The sequence below is a fragment of the Trichosurus vulpecula genome, chromosome 6 (genome assembly GCF_011100635.1).
Source record: "Trichosurus vulpecula isolate mTriVul1 chromosome 6, mTriVul1.pri, whole genome shotgun sequence".
Classification (NCBI taxonomy): Eukaryota; Metazoa; Chordata; class Mammalia; order Diprotodontia; family Phalangeridae; genus Trichosurus; species Trichosurus vulpecula.
This window is the reverse complement of record NC_050578.1, coordinates 279,010,444-279,026,983: the sequence shown is the minus strand read 5'-3', so window position 1 is coordinate 279,026,983 and position 16,540 is coordinate 279,010,444.

The window sequence follows — 16,540 nt, the reverse complement described above, 5'->3', positions numbered from 1 at the left end:
ATGCACCAAGGTCTAAGACAGTTCCTTCTAATGAGGTGGCTGCCACAGCGGCCTTTTAGACATCTGATGGCCAGGGGACATGCAATTATGTACTAATAAGGAATGAATTTATTGATTAGATCAATGTGCAGTCATGGAGGGAGGCCCTCACACACGTGCTCCAGGCCACCCACACACAATCAGTGATCGGCTGCCTGGGCCTCAGATCCTCTCTGTGTTTTGTCTACAGAATCTGGGTCTCGCAAGACTGAGATTTCGGGTATGACAAGTATGGGTTAGTGAACTCTTCCCCCCAAAAAAACTAGAAACCAGAACAAGTTTTTGTACGAATGTACTTTAGAATAAAGCCAACTCTACAAATGTACAATAAAATGGAGAATTGGGGCAATTTACCTGGCTAATTAGGCTATCCAAAACATGAAAAATTGAAGGTTTGACCTACTCAGAATCACTTCTGTTTATTGTGTGCATGTGTACAGACACAGCCCCAACTAGCCGGAGTCCAACGACTCAGGTTTGGGTGGGGGTAGGGGGTGGGGAGTCTTCATCTCCAAATCTGTTGACATGAAGGTTTCCTGAATCTGAGCTTTAACTGAGAAGCCTCCCAAGTTTGCTGTGTGTCATCTATGAGTGGCAAAATGTTATCGTGGAAGGATTGCTGGCCTTGGAGCTGGGAAAGGATTTGACCTTTGTTTTGAATAGACTCCTCAATCTTCTCAGCCTAGGTTTCTTTATCTGTAGTGGCTGGGTGGTGCAATGCCTAGAGCACTGGGCCTGGAGTCAAGAAAATTCCTCTTCCTGAGTTCAAATGCAGCCTCAGACACTTAGTAGCTGTGTGACCCTGGGCAAGTCACTTCAATCTGCTTGCCTCAGTTTCCTCATCTGTAAAATGAACTAGAGAAGGAAATGGCAAACCACTGCAGTATCTCTGCCCAGAAAACCCCATGTGGGGTCACAAGCAGTCAGAAACAACTGAACAACCTGGTCTCTGGTCCTTGCTCTTCTCATGTTGGGTGTTGGAATGTTTCTAAGATGCCTCCCAGCTCTCGATCTACGACCCCAGAATCTATAAAATGTAGCCAACAGCACTAAGGGAGCCAACCTTGTAAGGCTATAATGAGTAACTAATGAGATAAAGAAGGATGTAAAGTTTAGCCCTGGGCTGACCTTAAAACACCCAGGAAAAGTTCATTCTTTCTGGTAAGGCCACATGGGAAAGTGAATATGAATTCCATCTCTGTCTCTTCCTGCGTGTAATGCTGGACAAGTGACCTGGCCTCTCTAGACTGCAGTGTTCTCCTCTGTAGACTAAAGGGCTTGATTGGTTGCTTCCTTTGACCTTTAGATCTGGAAGCTGCTCTCAGCAGGTTATATGGCAAGGAATTCTGAATTTTCTGGGAAGCTCCACGGGACACACCACGTATGTGTCCGGCACACAGGGGCAACTTGCAGGCTGATTGATAGAGGATGTGAGGGACGAGGGGAGAAAAGAGACCAATGTTCACCTTCGTTTCAGTGGTTGCTGGTCTATGGGCAGCAAACAGTCCCTGACCTTGTCCCAGTTGGCGAACCAGGTAAGAGAGACTAGAACCTAGCCATAGAAGGAGTTCAGCTCCGCAACAGGGACCCAAAGGAGGGACGAAAGGCCCCGCCTCCCCCTCCAGCAGCTTAAGGTCTCTTTAGGGAGACAAGCCTCAAAAGTAAACTGTCTCGTTGCTTACCCAGGTTCGTGTATGGAGGTGTCTGCAGTAGGAGTCCATCTCCCAAGGGCCAAGGTGGGAAGGCTGGGTTTGGGGAGCTAGACATTAAGGCAAGTTAGTGCCTAGGAGGGGAAAGGTTTCCTAGAAGGTTGGGGAATTTCACAGGCATTTGGAGCAGCAGCAGTGTGAACCCCTTCATGATAGCCCCATAGGGTATCAGCCAACCTTTAGAAATAGGCATGTATTTGTATGTAAATCCATATCTCTACATAGGTAGGGGTTTTTAATCATAAAATGAATGTGCCTCATCTAACACGAATATTTCAACATACGCCTAAGAGGATTGTTTATGAAACCATGCACTTTCATGCTCTGACCACTATCTGAGTAGTAGAGAAGGTGCCGACCTGCATTGGGAGAGGAAGCTCTCCCACCAAGGTGGTCACCATAGCAATGAAATCAAGCATTTATTAAGTGCCTGCTGTGTTCCTGGCACTGTGCTAAACACTGGGGGGAGAAAGACAAAAACCAGCGCCAGCTCTCAAAGAGCTCACAGCATATAACTAGGGAGACAACATACAAACAAAATATTTACAGGATGAATTGGAAATAGACTCAGAGTAGCATTACAGGGACTTGGGAACATCCTTTTATGGAAGCTGGGATTTGAGCTGGGAAATAAAGGAAGCCAAGAGATGGAGATGAAGAAGGAGAATGCTCTAGGCCTGGGGGATAGCCAGGGGAAATGCCCAGAGTCTGGAGATGGGGGCAAGGAGGTCGGTGTCACAAGATCAAAGTGTACGGGGAGGGGTGTGTGGCATAGTAAGACCTAAAAGGTTAAGAGAGTGCCATGACAAATCCATATGACCTGTATGGAGGCCAAACTGAAGATTTTTTATGTGGTCCTAGAGGCATTAGGGAGCCACTGGAACTTATGGAGTGTTTGAGATGGTCAGACCTATGCTTTAGGAAGATCAATTTGACAGTTGAGTGAGGGGTAAAGTTGGAATGGAGGGAGATTTGAGACAGGGAGACGGACCAGTCGGCTATGACAATAGTTCCAGTGTGAGTGGATAGGGGCCTGCGCTGGCAGCAGGATCAGAGGAAAGAAAGGGCCTATCCTCCAGAGATGTTAGAAAGGTAGAACCAACAGGACTTAGAAACAGCCACCATGTGGGGATGGAACTCCCATGGAGAAAGGGTCAGCCATCCCCACTGACTGCCAAGGCCAGCTGTCCAGGGCAAGCCAGGCTGGCTGGAACAGCCATCCCAAAGGAGAAAAGGGAAGAACAAGGGCCAGGCAGGCCAGACCCCCCACACCTTGACCACCATCTCCCATTAGGCTCCAATGGAGGCCTAGGTCCCTGAACCAAGACCCTTGGAAAGAGCGGAGCTTCCAGCTCAATGTCCTTGGTCAGTCTTCTGGGAAGCAGCCCTTGTGGAGACAGAGCTTGGAGTTGGTTCCTTCAAAGACTGTAGCCCTGGGGGCTATTGCTTGGGAAAGGAAACTCCTGGCATCAACATCCTAGGCCCAGGCGAGTGGTTCATCACCAGAAACTGAGAACACTTCATCAATGGAAATTCAAGAGGCCTGACCAACAGCTTTGCTGCTGCCCCCTAAGGACCAGGAGACCTTTCTATCTGACTTGCAGCTGAAACCTTCCTTGGGTTCTCTCCTGCATTAGAATGGGTGTTCTGTGGGAGCATCAACTGTCTTACATTTCAATTTGCATCCCCAGTCCTTAGCCTGGGGCTTTGCACATAGTATGGGCTTAATAAAGATTTTTCATTTATTCATGTTGAGGGTTGGGGAGTGAGAGTGAGGAGTGGAGAATGACATCTAGGTTGTGAGTAGAATGGTGGTGCCCTCAACAGTAACAGCAAAGTTAGGAAGAGGGGAAGGTGTGGGTGTTAGTTTGAGACACGTTGGCTTTGCCTATGGGACATCTCGGTCAACATGTCCCGTAGATAGCTAGAGATGAAGGTGAGGAAGGGGGTGAAGTCTGATTAAGAAGCTCTGTGAATCATCCACATAGAAAGGATCATTGAATCCATAGGAACTGATGAGATCACCAAGAGAAGTAGCGTGGAAGGAGAGCTGGTGGCCATGAATGGATCCAGTGAGGACTTTTAAGGATGGAGAAGACATGAGCTGGAGGGTTAGAGAACAGGGCTAATAGGGAGAATCATCTCTCTCCTTCAATTAGTCTCTGTTTCCTATGACCCACTAACCTTAACCCTCTCCCCCATCCTCCTTAAAGCTGTCTCTGGTAACCAATAAGGATAGCTAAGCAATTCAAATCTGCACATTCACTCTGTCTGAAAACCCACGCCTCCTCGGCACCTCCCCTCCATTGCCACTTTGTCCAGATGTCCCCCAGCTCCACCCCCACCGCGTCTTCTGAAGTCAGCCTTGGTCACTGCATCCATCAGAGCTCTGGGGGTTTTCCAAGCTGTTTTCCCTTACACTGTTGCGGTCATTGCGTACATCGTTCTGAGTGTCTCACTTCTCTCTTGCATTGGGTTCTCTGAGGCTTCTCAGGCTCCTCTGAATGCATTTGCCATTTCGTATGGTGTGATAATATTCCACTGCTTTCAAACATCATAACTGATTCAGCCATTCCCCAACTGACAGGCCCTCCCTTATGTTCCGAGTCTTTGCTGTAACAGAAGAGCAGCTATCAATATTTATATCCACATAGTTCCTTTTCCTTATTCTTTGATGCCTTTAAAGTATTACCTCGTAGTGGTATTTCTGAGTCAAAGAGTAGGCACAGTTTATTGACTGGTGGTTGAGTTCCAAATTGCTTTTCTAAGGGCCTGGGCCAGTTTGCAGCTCCACGACGATGCATTCATTCGTCTATTTTCTCGAAGCCCTTCCTATAAACAGCATCACTGTTGCGGGTCCTCTTTGCCAATCTGAGGGGTGCAAGTGAAAGCTTCAGTTCATCTTTGATCGTAGCCCTCCTGCAAAGGCTGCCTGTTCCTCGCAAGACCGCCAATCCCTTTTTGGCATAGTTCTAACAGTTAGGAAGTTTCCCCTTAATCTGTATTCTGTTGTTTCCAGTTCTCTTCTTGGTGCTAAGTAGAACGTGTCTCATTCCCCTTCCATGGGACAGCTCCTCCCATATCAATAACGCCCTAGGCTGGCCCCAAGCCTTCTCACCTCCCCATTAAACACCCTTAGTTTCTTCAATTTTTCTGTGTAAGGATTGCATCCACTTCCCTCATCCACTAAGGAGAGACTCCCTTTTATCTCCAGAAAAATGAAACAAAACCCAAAATGAAACAAGAGACAAAAGCAGCCCCAATGTCTCTGTGAACACCTGGATGTGAAACAGTGATATGGATAGCAGACCTTTCATGCCTGCCCATCCTGTGTGATGCTTGTCCGTGTCCTCCCGGAATTTCATCACAAAAGATCCATCCAATATGCTGGAGGCGTCCCTATGTTCTCTTGACATTGCAGGAACAGATACACAGCCTCTCTCTCTTATCTCTCCTCACCACGTGACCAGCCCCTCTTTCCCCACTACATACATCTTTGACAAGAACCTTCACCCCACCAGCATTCCCTCAAAATTCCTCTTTTATAATAACATAATGAATTGCTGCCTGGTCACACCTACCACATACCCCCTATCTCTGTTTTTGCCCTTGGTGAGGGGTTGGGAGAGGATCCTCTATTTAAATTCTTCTCACAGACACACAGAGGGCATTACCAGAAAAATGTTGGTATTTAAAAGATGGGTCTTTGTTTTGGGGGAGAAGCTGAGGGTTATTACAAGCACTGTGACCTCTCCTCCAGGAAGGGAATCCTGCTTGTTCTCCTCCTGTTCCATTCTGGTCCCAGTTCACTTTCCATTGGCTGTGTCTGGCCAAGGGAGTGCCCTTATGGATGAGTTCCATAGATTGGCTTATCCATCTTTCTATCATAGTCTGGACATTAGGCATTCTTCATCCTCTTGGTTTTTCTTGAGTGGATGGTTGAGCCAAAGTCTTTGGAGTGACTCTGACTCATTTAAAAGGCTCCACCAAGTTCCACCAAGTTTATCAAATCAACAAATTAAATTTCATAAATATTTATCAAGAACCTCCTCTTCCTAAAGCTTGTTGCTGGAGACACAAGGATGAAAATGAAGTGTTCACTGCCACCCTCAGAGTTGACATTTGACTTTGGGAATGCCACATGTTTGGGTTAAAATAATCCTTACATAAAGTAGAATTCTGGGTAGAGAAGGAAGAGCACAAAAGAAATTTCAGACAAAGCACTTTAGAAATATCTGAAGAGGGAAATTGCACAAATAGCCATTTGGGGGGTGGGGGAATCAGGGAAGTAAGGGAGGGTGGTACTGAGCTGGCCATTAAATGGAAGAAGAGTCTAAAAAGCACAGAGGAGGAGAAAGCATATTCTAGTGAGGTGGGGGATTGCTTATTCAAATGCACAGAGGTGGGAAACAACATAGCAAGTTCAAGATACCACTAGTCTGGTAGGGTTGTGATGAAGAGGGCATGAAAAGAGAATAAATGAAAGAAAGCTGGAAATGCAGATTGGAGCCAGATTGTGGAAGGCTTTCAGTGCAGCATTAAGGAGTTTGCACTTTACCCGAGAGGTGTCAGGGAGTCATGGAAGATTTTTAAGGAAGGGAGTGACATGTAAGACCTGAGCCTCGGGAAGATGGTTTTGGTAACTGTACAGGATTAGAAGGAGGAGGAAATGGAGGCAGGGAGATTGGGCAGGAGGCTGCTGTCATAACCCAGGTGAGGTGGTGCATCTCTAACCTAGGGCAGTGGTTGTGAGTGGTGAGACAGGGATGGATGGGAAAGATATTGAAGAGGTAGAATCAGCAACACTTGGAGGTGCTTGGAGGAAGGGGAGGGGTTTTTGAGGAAGTGTAATGAGTTCTGTTTTGGACATGTTGAATCTGGCATGCTGATGGGACATCCAGGTGGAGATGTCTAGGCAGCAATCAGAAATCTGGGACTAGACTCCAAGAGAGAGATGGGGACTAGAGCAATAGATCTGGGAGTCATCTGGGTAGAAGTGATGCTTAACTCCTTGATTAAGACACCAAGAAAGACAACGTTGAGAAGCAAGAGAAGGGGCCCTGGCTCAGAGGTTTGGGGGGTGCTCATGCAGAGTGAGCAGGAAAAAGATGATGACCCAGCACATGGGAGTCTCATTACAAAAGAGCTATGTGGGGCCATCAGCAGTATCAGTCTGTGTAAAGGTCAAGGAGGATGAGGACTGAGCAAGGACCATCAGATATGGCTGTTAAAAATCACTGATAACCTTTCTGAGAACAGTGTCACTAGCACCAATGTGATCAAAACCAATTGGTGAGCGATTGACAATTGGATAGTGGAGCGTGAAGGTGCCAAGGGAACTGGAGACTCATCTTTCTTGGAATTTGTCAGTAAAAGGGAGCAAAGATGTAGGGCTTGGAGGGAAGACGAGGTCAAGTTGAGGGTTTTTAAAAGATTGGAATGACCCGTGCATGGGTGAGGACAGTAGGGGAAGGAGCCGGGAGAGGGGGAGAGAGAGAGAGAGATGGGAGATGAGAGTGAAAGACAATGTAACTGAATGAGATGGGGGTTGGGGAGGGGGAATGGCATCAAGGATACAAGGAGGGGGGTAAAACTTAGCAAGGAGAAAGGCTATCTAGTCTCCATCATGAGAGGCAAAGTAATTTCAAAGGGTGTGGGGTGGGGAGGGATAGATGTGCTCTCCTCTGCAGGCTAGACAAGCTTCACATCACAATACATAAGGAATTCATCAGTCATTCAACCATCCGGCAAATTATTAAACACCTGTGCTGTATGCTAGGCTTTAGGCTGGTTGGTGGGTACACAAAACCAAAAGTGAAACAGCATCTCCCCTCAAATGGCTTTCAGCCAGTTGGGGGCATATGACACATACACAGATCAGCCAAGACAAGATATACACAAAATTGAATTGTGAAGTCATTTCAGGGGGCATGTTAACAATTGAGGAATCAGGAAAGGCTTCGTGCACGAGGTGGCAGGAGTTGCGAATAGAAGAGAGTTAAGCATTTTAAAAGATGGAGGTGAGGCAGGAGAAGGATCAGGGGATGGGGCACAGCCTGGGCAGTGCAGTGCAGTTGGGCGATGGAAATGTCTTCCATCCAGAAGAGAAAGATGGCATGTCAGGCTCAAACATGAGAGCACATGAGCTGGAATGATGAGAAATCAACAGGCAACATAAGCCGGAACCAGGTAGCGAAAGGAATGAAGTAACAAATAGAGGAATTTTAATCTTATCTGAGAAATAATAGGGACCCGCTGAAACTTCTTGAAGACTGTAGTGACCTGGTCATATGGAGGAATGTGCTGGTAAATGTTTAACAACCGGCTCTTTGGAGGAATGTGCTGGTGAATGTTTAACAACCAGCTCTCTGGAAACATCAACAACAACAACAACACAGTTTTCCATTTGACCTGAATTGCTAACATTTCCTCCATAACTTTTTTGAGTCTAGGCAATGAGCAAAACGACAAACCAAGGCCCGATGCGCAGCATTTCCCTACTTTCTGAGTGTAAACGTTCACAATGAAAATTTAACAATCGGCTCTGAAGCAGCTCACTCTTGTTTCTTTCAACCCAAGCCTGGTCTGATTGAGAAATACCAGTTTGGCAGCTTTGGACGGAGAAGAGGCTGGAGGCAGGGGAACCGATCCAGGTGAGAAGTAACGAGCGCCTGACCAAGGCTGGCTGTGCTGAGAGAGAAGGGAACGGACACAGGACGAATGAGACTCGAGACCAGATTGTCTACGAAAGCAGAGCTGAGGATGACTGGCAAGCGGCAGAGATGGGGAAGGACGGAAGAGCCACGGGCTTGAGGGGAAACGTAAGATCAGTTGGAAGACGTTGAGCGTAAAATGCCCGCAGGACATCTAGGTGGAGATGTCCGGGAAAACATTAGACACGTGGGACTGGAGCTTGGGAGGGAGATGGCAGCCGTGGCAGAGTCTGAGGTTGGAGAGTCGTCTTTGTCAAGATGATACTTGAACCTGCGGCAGCTGATGAAATCACCTGGGGGAGGGAAGGGCCCGGGAAAGAGTTTGGGCAGCATCTGCTCCTAAGGGGCTCGATGAGCCAGCACAGGAGACCGAGGCACGGGTATGGGTCAGACAGGTACGGGGAGAGCCTGGAGAGAGCAGGGAAGAGACGCCGTCTGAGAGGAGGAGGTGATCAGCGTCCTCAGAGGCTCCATTGAGGAAGTCAAGAAGAGTGGAGGAAGAAGAGGGCATCAGAAATGTGGAAAGGATTGAGGAATGTAGCTTAGGAAAAGCGAGGGAATGAACACCGAGGGTGAAGTGAAGGGAGGGGAGAGGGATGTGGAGGTCAGTGACAGCTGTATTCAAAGGTTGTAAGTGCTATCTTGTACAGAAAGGATTAGATTTGCTTTCTTTGACCCCTGGGGACAGAAGTAGGGGCTATGCGTGCAAACATCAAAGAGGAAGGTGTAAGGTTGGTATCAATCCACAGAATTCAATAAACATGGATTGAGTGCCTACAATGTGCCAGGAACTGTGCTAAGCTCTGGGAATATAATTAAATTTTAAAAAAAGACAGTCGCTTCCCTCAAGGAGCTTACAGTCTAAAAGTGGAGATTACACACGTAAAGAGGCTGGAAAGTGGTGGTGGTGTAAGGGGGAAGAGGCGACCAGCAGGTACCTGGTGTTGGGGCATCTTATTCCATGGACTTGAAAACAGGCAGGGCAGCAGGTGCCGAGTGGAGTGAGCTGAGTCCAGTCTCTGCCCTCTGCAAAGGAAGGCACTGGGAGGAGTTTGGTGCTCTGCTCTCCAGCCCCCAATTAGAGGGGAGAAGAGGCTGAGGGAGGTGGAGTCAATCAAGGTTTGCATTAGCAGCATGTCAGGAAAAACATCTTAACAATTAGAGCAAGCTGCAAGGGGACTGGGTTGTCTGAGGGGTGGGTTCCCTCTCTTCCCGGAGCCCCTCAAGCACGGGCTGGGTGATTTCTCTGCCCTTTATTAGCGCCTCTCTTTTCTGGGATGCTTCCCTCATTTCCACATCTCAGCTTCCCCAGCTTCCTTTAGAACTCAGGTCAAACCCCACTTGCTGGGGATGGTGCAGGGAGAGGGATTCTTGTCTGGGAGCTGGCCAAACAAGGTTTGGTTCTGAGGCACCTTCCAGCTCTGAGTAAAAGAGCACAAAATGTGAGGTAATGCAGAGGGATTCGGATGAGCAGTCATGCCCCCTAACTGGGAGGACAGTCATGCTGCCTAAATGTGGAAGTCCCCCAAGGCACTGGCCTGGACCCGCTTCTCTTTTCCCTCTGTACTTGGTGATCTCATCAGCTCCCTTGGGGTTAACTACCATCTCTCTGCAGAGGATCCTCAGATCTATTTGTCCATCCCTAACCTCTCTCCTGACCTCCAGTTTCACATCACTGTCACATAGACATTTCAAACTCAACATGTTCAAAACTGAACTCCTTATCTTCCCCCTCCTCCTCCCCAAAGCCTCTTCTCTTCTGTATGGTAGGCAGCCCCTCCCAAGTCACCCAGGCAAACATCTTCACTGTTATCTTGACGCTTTCCTCTCATTTACTCTACAGATCAAAACCATTGTTGTCGTGTCATTTCTACATTCACAATATGTCTCAGCCACATCCCCTTCTCCCCATTCACACACAGCCATAATCCTAGCGCCCTACCTGCTGGCTGGTCTTCATGCCTCGAGCTTCTCCCCAGCTCCAGTCTATACTTCACTCAAAAGCCAAGGTGATTTTCCTAGAGTGGAGACCTTACTATGTCACCCACAATGTGGCTAATTAAACCCCCTGATCAAACCCCCCAGAGCCCAAGGCCCACCTCTGTTTGACCTTTAAAGCTCTTCATAACCTGACCCCTCCCTGTGATTCCTGCCTTCTTCCACTTTCTTCCCCTCCAAATTTTCTTGGATGTAGCCACACCAACCTATATGCTCTTCCTTATATATGATGCTCCAACTGATGACTCTGCCTTTTCACAAATGTCTCTTTTGCCTGAAATGCTCTTCCTCATCTCTACCACCTTTTAGGTTTCCTGGCTCCCTTTATGACTCAGGTCCTGCTCTCCCTGCCTGTGGTAGTGTCCTCACCTCTCAGATCATCTTCCAACTATTCTGTATGTGTCTTATCTGAATCCCATATAGGTTCTGGGGGTTCTTATCATAATACCCACTCACACTGATAAGTCTGGTCTCCCCAGAGCAAAGTTGCTGGAGACATCTCCCCCTCAGGGTTCTAGGGGTATCCCTACTAGGTTGGGGGTAGGGTCTTCTCTAATTCTAGTGTGTTTTCTTCAATGTCAATCACCAATTACAGTGAGCTTCTCCTTTATATCATTTATGGAGCCAATGATTAGAACCCAATCTTACCATGCCTGGTATATGGTATATGTGCTTATTGCTTTAGAAAGTGCTTGTTGATTTGACTTGTTGGCTACAGCGTCATTTAACCAATGAGCATCTATCACCTTTTACAAAGGGAAATTTGCTGAAAGGGGAGCTACTAATCACTCCCCCAAACCATGGGCATAGTCTCCCCTCTTCCGCCTCCCTCAGTATCTGGTGAGACTGAGCACACACTTAAAATAATTCCTGCAAACCATCTGCCCCGCCATGTTTCCTTCCAAAAGAACAGTACAGTGGATGGTCAAATCCCTGCCTCCTGTAGGATCTGGTGTCTTGGCCGTGGGGTCAATCCACAGCTGGGCTGAATCTGGACAGCCAGAGGTGGGCTGTCTTCTGGAAGAAGCCTCAGGATTGCAGAGACCCAGCAGGATATTCTGCCCAACCCAACACGTAGTTATCAAAACAGACCACAGGACTTCAGACAGGGCCTGACCAGGACACAGCTCACCAGGACCAGCTGCTGGACTCTTATTAAGGCAGCTTTGAGAAGCAGCGGCTCTGGGGTTTGGTGCCATGTCACACAGCATTGCTGTGTTCGAGCTGCATCCACCAAACCACCTGTATCTCTCTTTCTCGCCACCCCAAAGTGATCATGAGCCCATGCCTTTTCCAGCTCCTGTTTGGGAAGCAGGTTTTTTTCACCTCCCCCAATACAAACAATTGCTTTACAGCCATTCCTCTTATGCTTCAGCTTATGGAAGAGGCAACTTGTGAGAAGGGCTTTGAATGATGGGTAAGGTTTGGAGTGGAAGAGGGGGAGGAGGAGGAGGAGAAGGAGGAAGAGGAGGAAGACAACACTTACCTGGAACACCATTAGAACTTCTTTTCTCACCAAGTCAGTTGGGGAAGCAGCAAGCTTGGAGAGCATGCCATTTGGGGTCCAGTTGGCATCCATCCCTCTTTGATACCCTTGTTACCAATGCTGCCTTCTCATTGTCCAGCCTCTCAGTGCATGGGATTGTTTAATTCGATTTAATTCAATTCAGTTTGATTCCATTTGGTTTATAAAGCATTGATTAATCATCCGCTGCATGCCCAGCACTGTGGTACAAAAAGGAAAATAAATGATAAAAATCATCTCTGTTCTGAAGACTCTTCCATTCCACTGTAGGGGGCAGGGGAGCAGGTACATAAAAAGCCAATATGTGCAAAGCAAATAGGAAAGAATACTAGCAACCTTGCTCTGCATGTGTTGGCACAGCCCCAAACCTGGAGCGATGCATTCTCCACCTGCTTGTTCAGGTGCTTAAGCAGGAGAGATGAAAGGAGCCTTCTTGTTCCAGAGCCATGTCCCACCAGACAGAGGCACACACAATAACTCCTCACTCTGATTGTCAGAACAGTGTCTTATTGTGACAAGATCAGATAACTTGGCTCCAGAGAGGGGAGCTTTGGGCTTTCAAAACACGCTAGGGGCATCTGTTCAAGGCGATGCTGCCTTCTTGGGTGCCCAAACCCGAACATAATAAAGATGGGACTGTAGCTGTCCTCTGGATAATGGGCATCCATAGGGCCAGCCTTGGTCCTCAGGCCTCCTCCATGCTCCTCCATCAGAGATGATGCCCATGAAAAATCGGGGCGGGGGTGGTGTGCATGGCCTAGCACCTTCTGGGCCACCGCCACCATGATTCAGAAACTGCAATTCTTCCCCCTTCTCACCACTTCTGCTCCTTCCATCTCTGCCTCAACTTCATTTCTCCTCAAGCCATATAGCCTCTCCCTGCCTCCTCTCCAGCCTCCCTGCCTAGCTTTCCTCTCTTACCTAACTTTGCTACTGAGGACCAAGGAAAAGCAAAGCCATGGTTCCTGCCCTTATGAAGCTTACAGTCTAGCTGGGTAGCCAAGACTATCACAGAGGAGACAATTAAGGAATGCTGCAAAATTATATAAAGTCGAAAGCTAAATTCTATAACACAGACAGATGGTGAAGGTATTCAGAGGATTCTGGACTACAGAGGACTACCTGGTCTGAGAGGAAAGAATAGTGAATGTGGAGAGGAGGACCTGGGTCTGAACCTTGGCTCCCTTATTTGCTCCCTGTGCAACCTTCGACAAGTGACTGCATCTCCCTAAGCTTCAGTGAATCAGTGATAAGTAAAGTCTTTCCTGGCTCCAGATGTTCCTGTTCTTGGAGGTTGGCAAGTCCCTTGCCCTTAGGCCTTGAAACTGAGAACTGGAGAGGTCGAGCACCTTGTCCAAGGTCATGCAGCTTAATCAGTAGGAAGGCCAGGGATCCAAGAGGCCAGGCGTCCCTGTTGCTGAGAGCCCTTGGATTTGTCAAGGAGAAGTCATTTTTTGGAATACCTTGGAGCACTTTAAAAGCACCCAAGTCCATACAAACAACTGATATGTTACAGATAAACCAGGCTTCTTATCAGTTCCTTGAAGCTTATCTGTTCACTAAATGCCTTTGCCAAGTGGCTGTTTGACCAAAGCATCCTCAGTGCCAGAGTGAGCCAAGGCCTGAGAGCTGCCCCAGGCCAACCCCTCATTTTATTGATGAGGGAATGGGAAGATAAGAACCACCTCCAGGCTTGCCCATGATGACCCAAGGAACAAAGGGGGATTTGAACCCAGGCCCTCTGACTCCAAATCTAGGACTCCTGCTATGCCATGAATGAGACAGCTCAAAAGAACTCACTACCCTCAGTTTCCCCATATGGGAAACAAGAAGCTTGGACCAGGTGATATCCCTAGACCCCCAGATCCTACTGGAAAGTCACCCAAGTTGCCTGTCTTTAAACACGCTAGTTCAATGAGACCATCCTTGGGCCCCGCTTCTTCCCCTTCTTCCACTTCGTATCCACTAGAGAGAGATGAGAGACTCCAGGAAGGTGGCCTGAGTCACTTAGTGGCATCTGAGATTTAGCAGGAAGTGGAAGGTGAAGCAATGCCCGAACCAGGATTCACCTCTGGCTCACCCTCCGGCTCCCGGGATGAGCCCAGGGCCAGTCTCAGAACCCCTCACTCCTCCCCCTTGGAGTTCTCATGGCCTAGGGAGGGCTGCGGGGGGAGGGGGTCTCTGCGCCCCCACTTCTCTGGACCTGGGGCTTTCTGGCTCATCCCTTGTCCAGAGCAGCCGAGGCCCACTTTCTCTTGGCTTGTTGGGCCTCCGGCTTGGGCCTGGGCCCTTGCTGCATCTGCGGCAAGCTTCCTCGGCGGCCCAGAGGAGCATGAGAAAGCTTCCTTCTGCCAAACCTCTGAACAGGCCTCTGAGAAGCATTGAAAGAGGGTTTCTCAGGCTGACACATTCCGTGTTCTTCAGGGTACAGACAATGAGGAAGACCCTGGTCAGGATGACGTGGAGCCCTTCAGAGATGCCCAAGGCCCGGCCCTCTTTTTTTATAAAACGTAATAGATCACAATAGAATACTTTGTTGATGTGCTGGGCATTCGCTCCTGGCCTATAAAGCCGCTGACTTAATCATTAGTTATGATGAGAAGAGATTTCGCCCTCTCTTTCTTCACACTGTCAGGGAGAACAATGTCCCCAGAAAAGCCCCGGTTTCCCATTCTAAGTCGGCATAAGCTCCATGAAAATTTCCCCCTACCCTGGGGTTTGAAGTGCGCAAATATGGCCTCAGCCAGGCCTGGGCCCGCCTCGCAGCATTCATGGGCCTTGGGGGCGGCCCTGTCAGCCCTGGAGCTGCCTTGCTTGGTGAGCTGGGCCTCCCCGGTCCTTCTTTGCCAGTTTCCACGGTCCCACCCAGAAGGCCCCGAGTCAGGGCTCGGGGATGTGAACATGATGCTTTAGCATCCCTCCCTCCTCCAGCCTTGGCTCTCTCTCCAGGGGCCTCCCCCAGGGCCCCCACCCGTGGGAATAGGGAGCCATGGAAATGTCTCTGATCTCAAAAGCTGGAGAAAAAAAATGGAATGGAAAATGATAAAGGCGAGTCCCTCCTTCTCCATTCATTAAATAAATGTGAAAATAGATCCAGTCTCCCCCCGAGCCTCCCCTCTTTGGAGCAATATATCCTGGGAGCTCTGCGCTGGGAATCTCAGTCTCCCTTGTGAGCTCTGAGAAAAAGCTCTGGGCATGGGCCTAGCCAGGCAGAGCCGTAGGAGCAGGGGATCTGACATCCAGGCTGGAAGGGCCTGGCAGGGCTTAGCTCACCCCCTCGTTGTCTACATGAGGAACTGAGGCCCAGGGGATGGGAGTCATTTATGGGACCTTTGGGTCAGCATGTTAGGACTGACAGGGAGGGAACTTAGGGGCTAGTGAGTCTGACCCCTCAATGGACAGGTATCTGAGGCCCACTGGAGCCAACTGGAAATTCGTGAGTTGTCCAAGGTCACATGGGTGGTAAGTGTAGGAGGCAAGATTTGAACCAGGTTCCAAAGCCAGTGGTCTTTTCACTGTAAAGTGGTGCTCTCCTCTCATGGTAGAAGAGACCCTCATTTGATGGAGGAGGAAACTGAGGCAGACCAGAGCAGAGTCTGGGTCAGTTGACTTCCCATGAGGTAGGAGGCAGTGTGGGGTTTCTAGTGATTTGTTGTTCAGGTGTTTTTCGGTCATGTCTGACTTTCCATGACCTCGTTTGGGGTTTTCTTGGTAGAGATACTGGAGTGGTTTACCATTTTCTTTTCCAGCTCATTTTACAGATGTGGAAACTGAGGCAAACAGAGTGAAGTGACTTGCCCAGGGTCACTCAGCTAGGAAGTGACTGAGGCTGGATTTGAACTACAGGCCCGCTGCTGAGCCACCTTCTGTCCTCTCTGACCTAAAGCCTTCTGTGGTACTGCTCCCTCATCTTTAGACAATTGTCAAGTCCATTAACCCTGCACAATTTATTCTGCATATATTGATATAGATCCGGTTTGTCAGTGACATGTTGTCTTCCCATTCGATTGTGAGCTCGCCAGGGGAAGGTTCACCATTTATCTTTCTGTGTCTCCCCAGAGCCGAGCGCAATGCCCAGCACATGGTGGGCACCTAATAAATGTTCACTGGCCTGATGTGATAAGCAGAGCCAGAACCAGGGCAGGGAGACAGGGCGTTTGGCTTAGGGCCCATGGTTTTCTCTCTCTTCAGATGCCGAGGGTCAGATTCAAGCCTTTCTTAGCCGGTTGGTAACAGAACCTCCGGCCCTGGGAGGTTTACAGAGGACTTTCCTCATCGCTGTCCTGGGAGGGAGGCAGTATGGCTGTTCTTAGCCACCTTCAGGGAGGAAACAGCTTCAGAGAGGTTCATTCGTTCAATAAACATTTATTAAGCAACAACTGCATGTCAGGCACTGTGCCAAGCACTGAGGATACAAAGAGACAAAAGACAGCTGGGACTCGAGATGTGTCCCTTGGGTCCTGATCCTGGGCCTTGTCTGCAGCACACCTTGGGCTCTCTGGGTGGATGGAGCTGGCCTTGGAGGAGACAGGAGGAGAAACTCCAACTCTGTGACT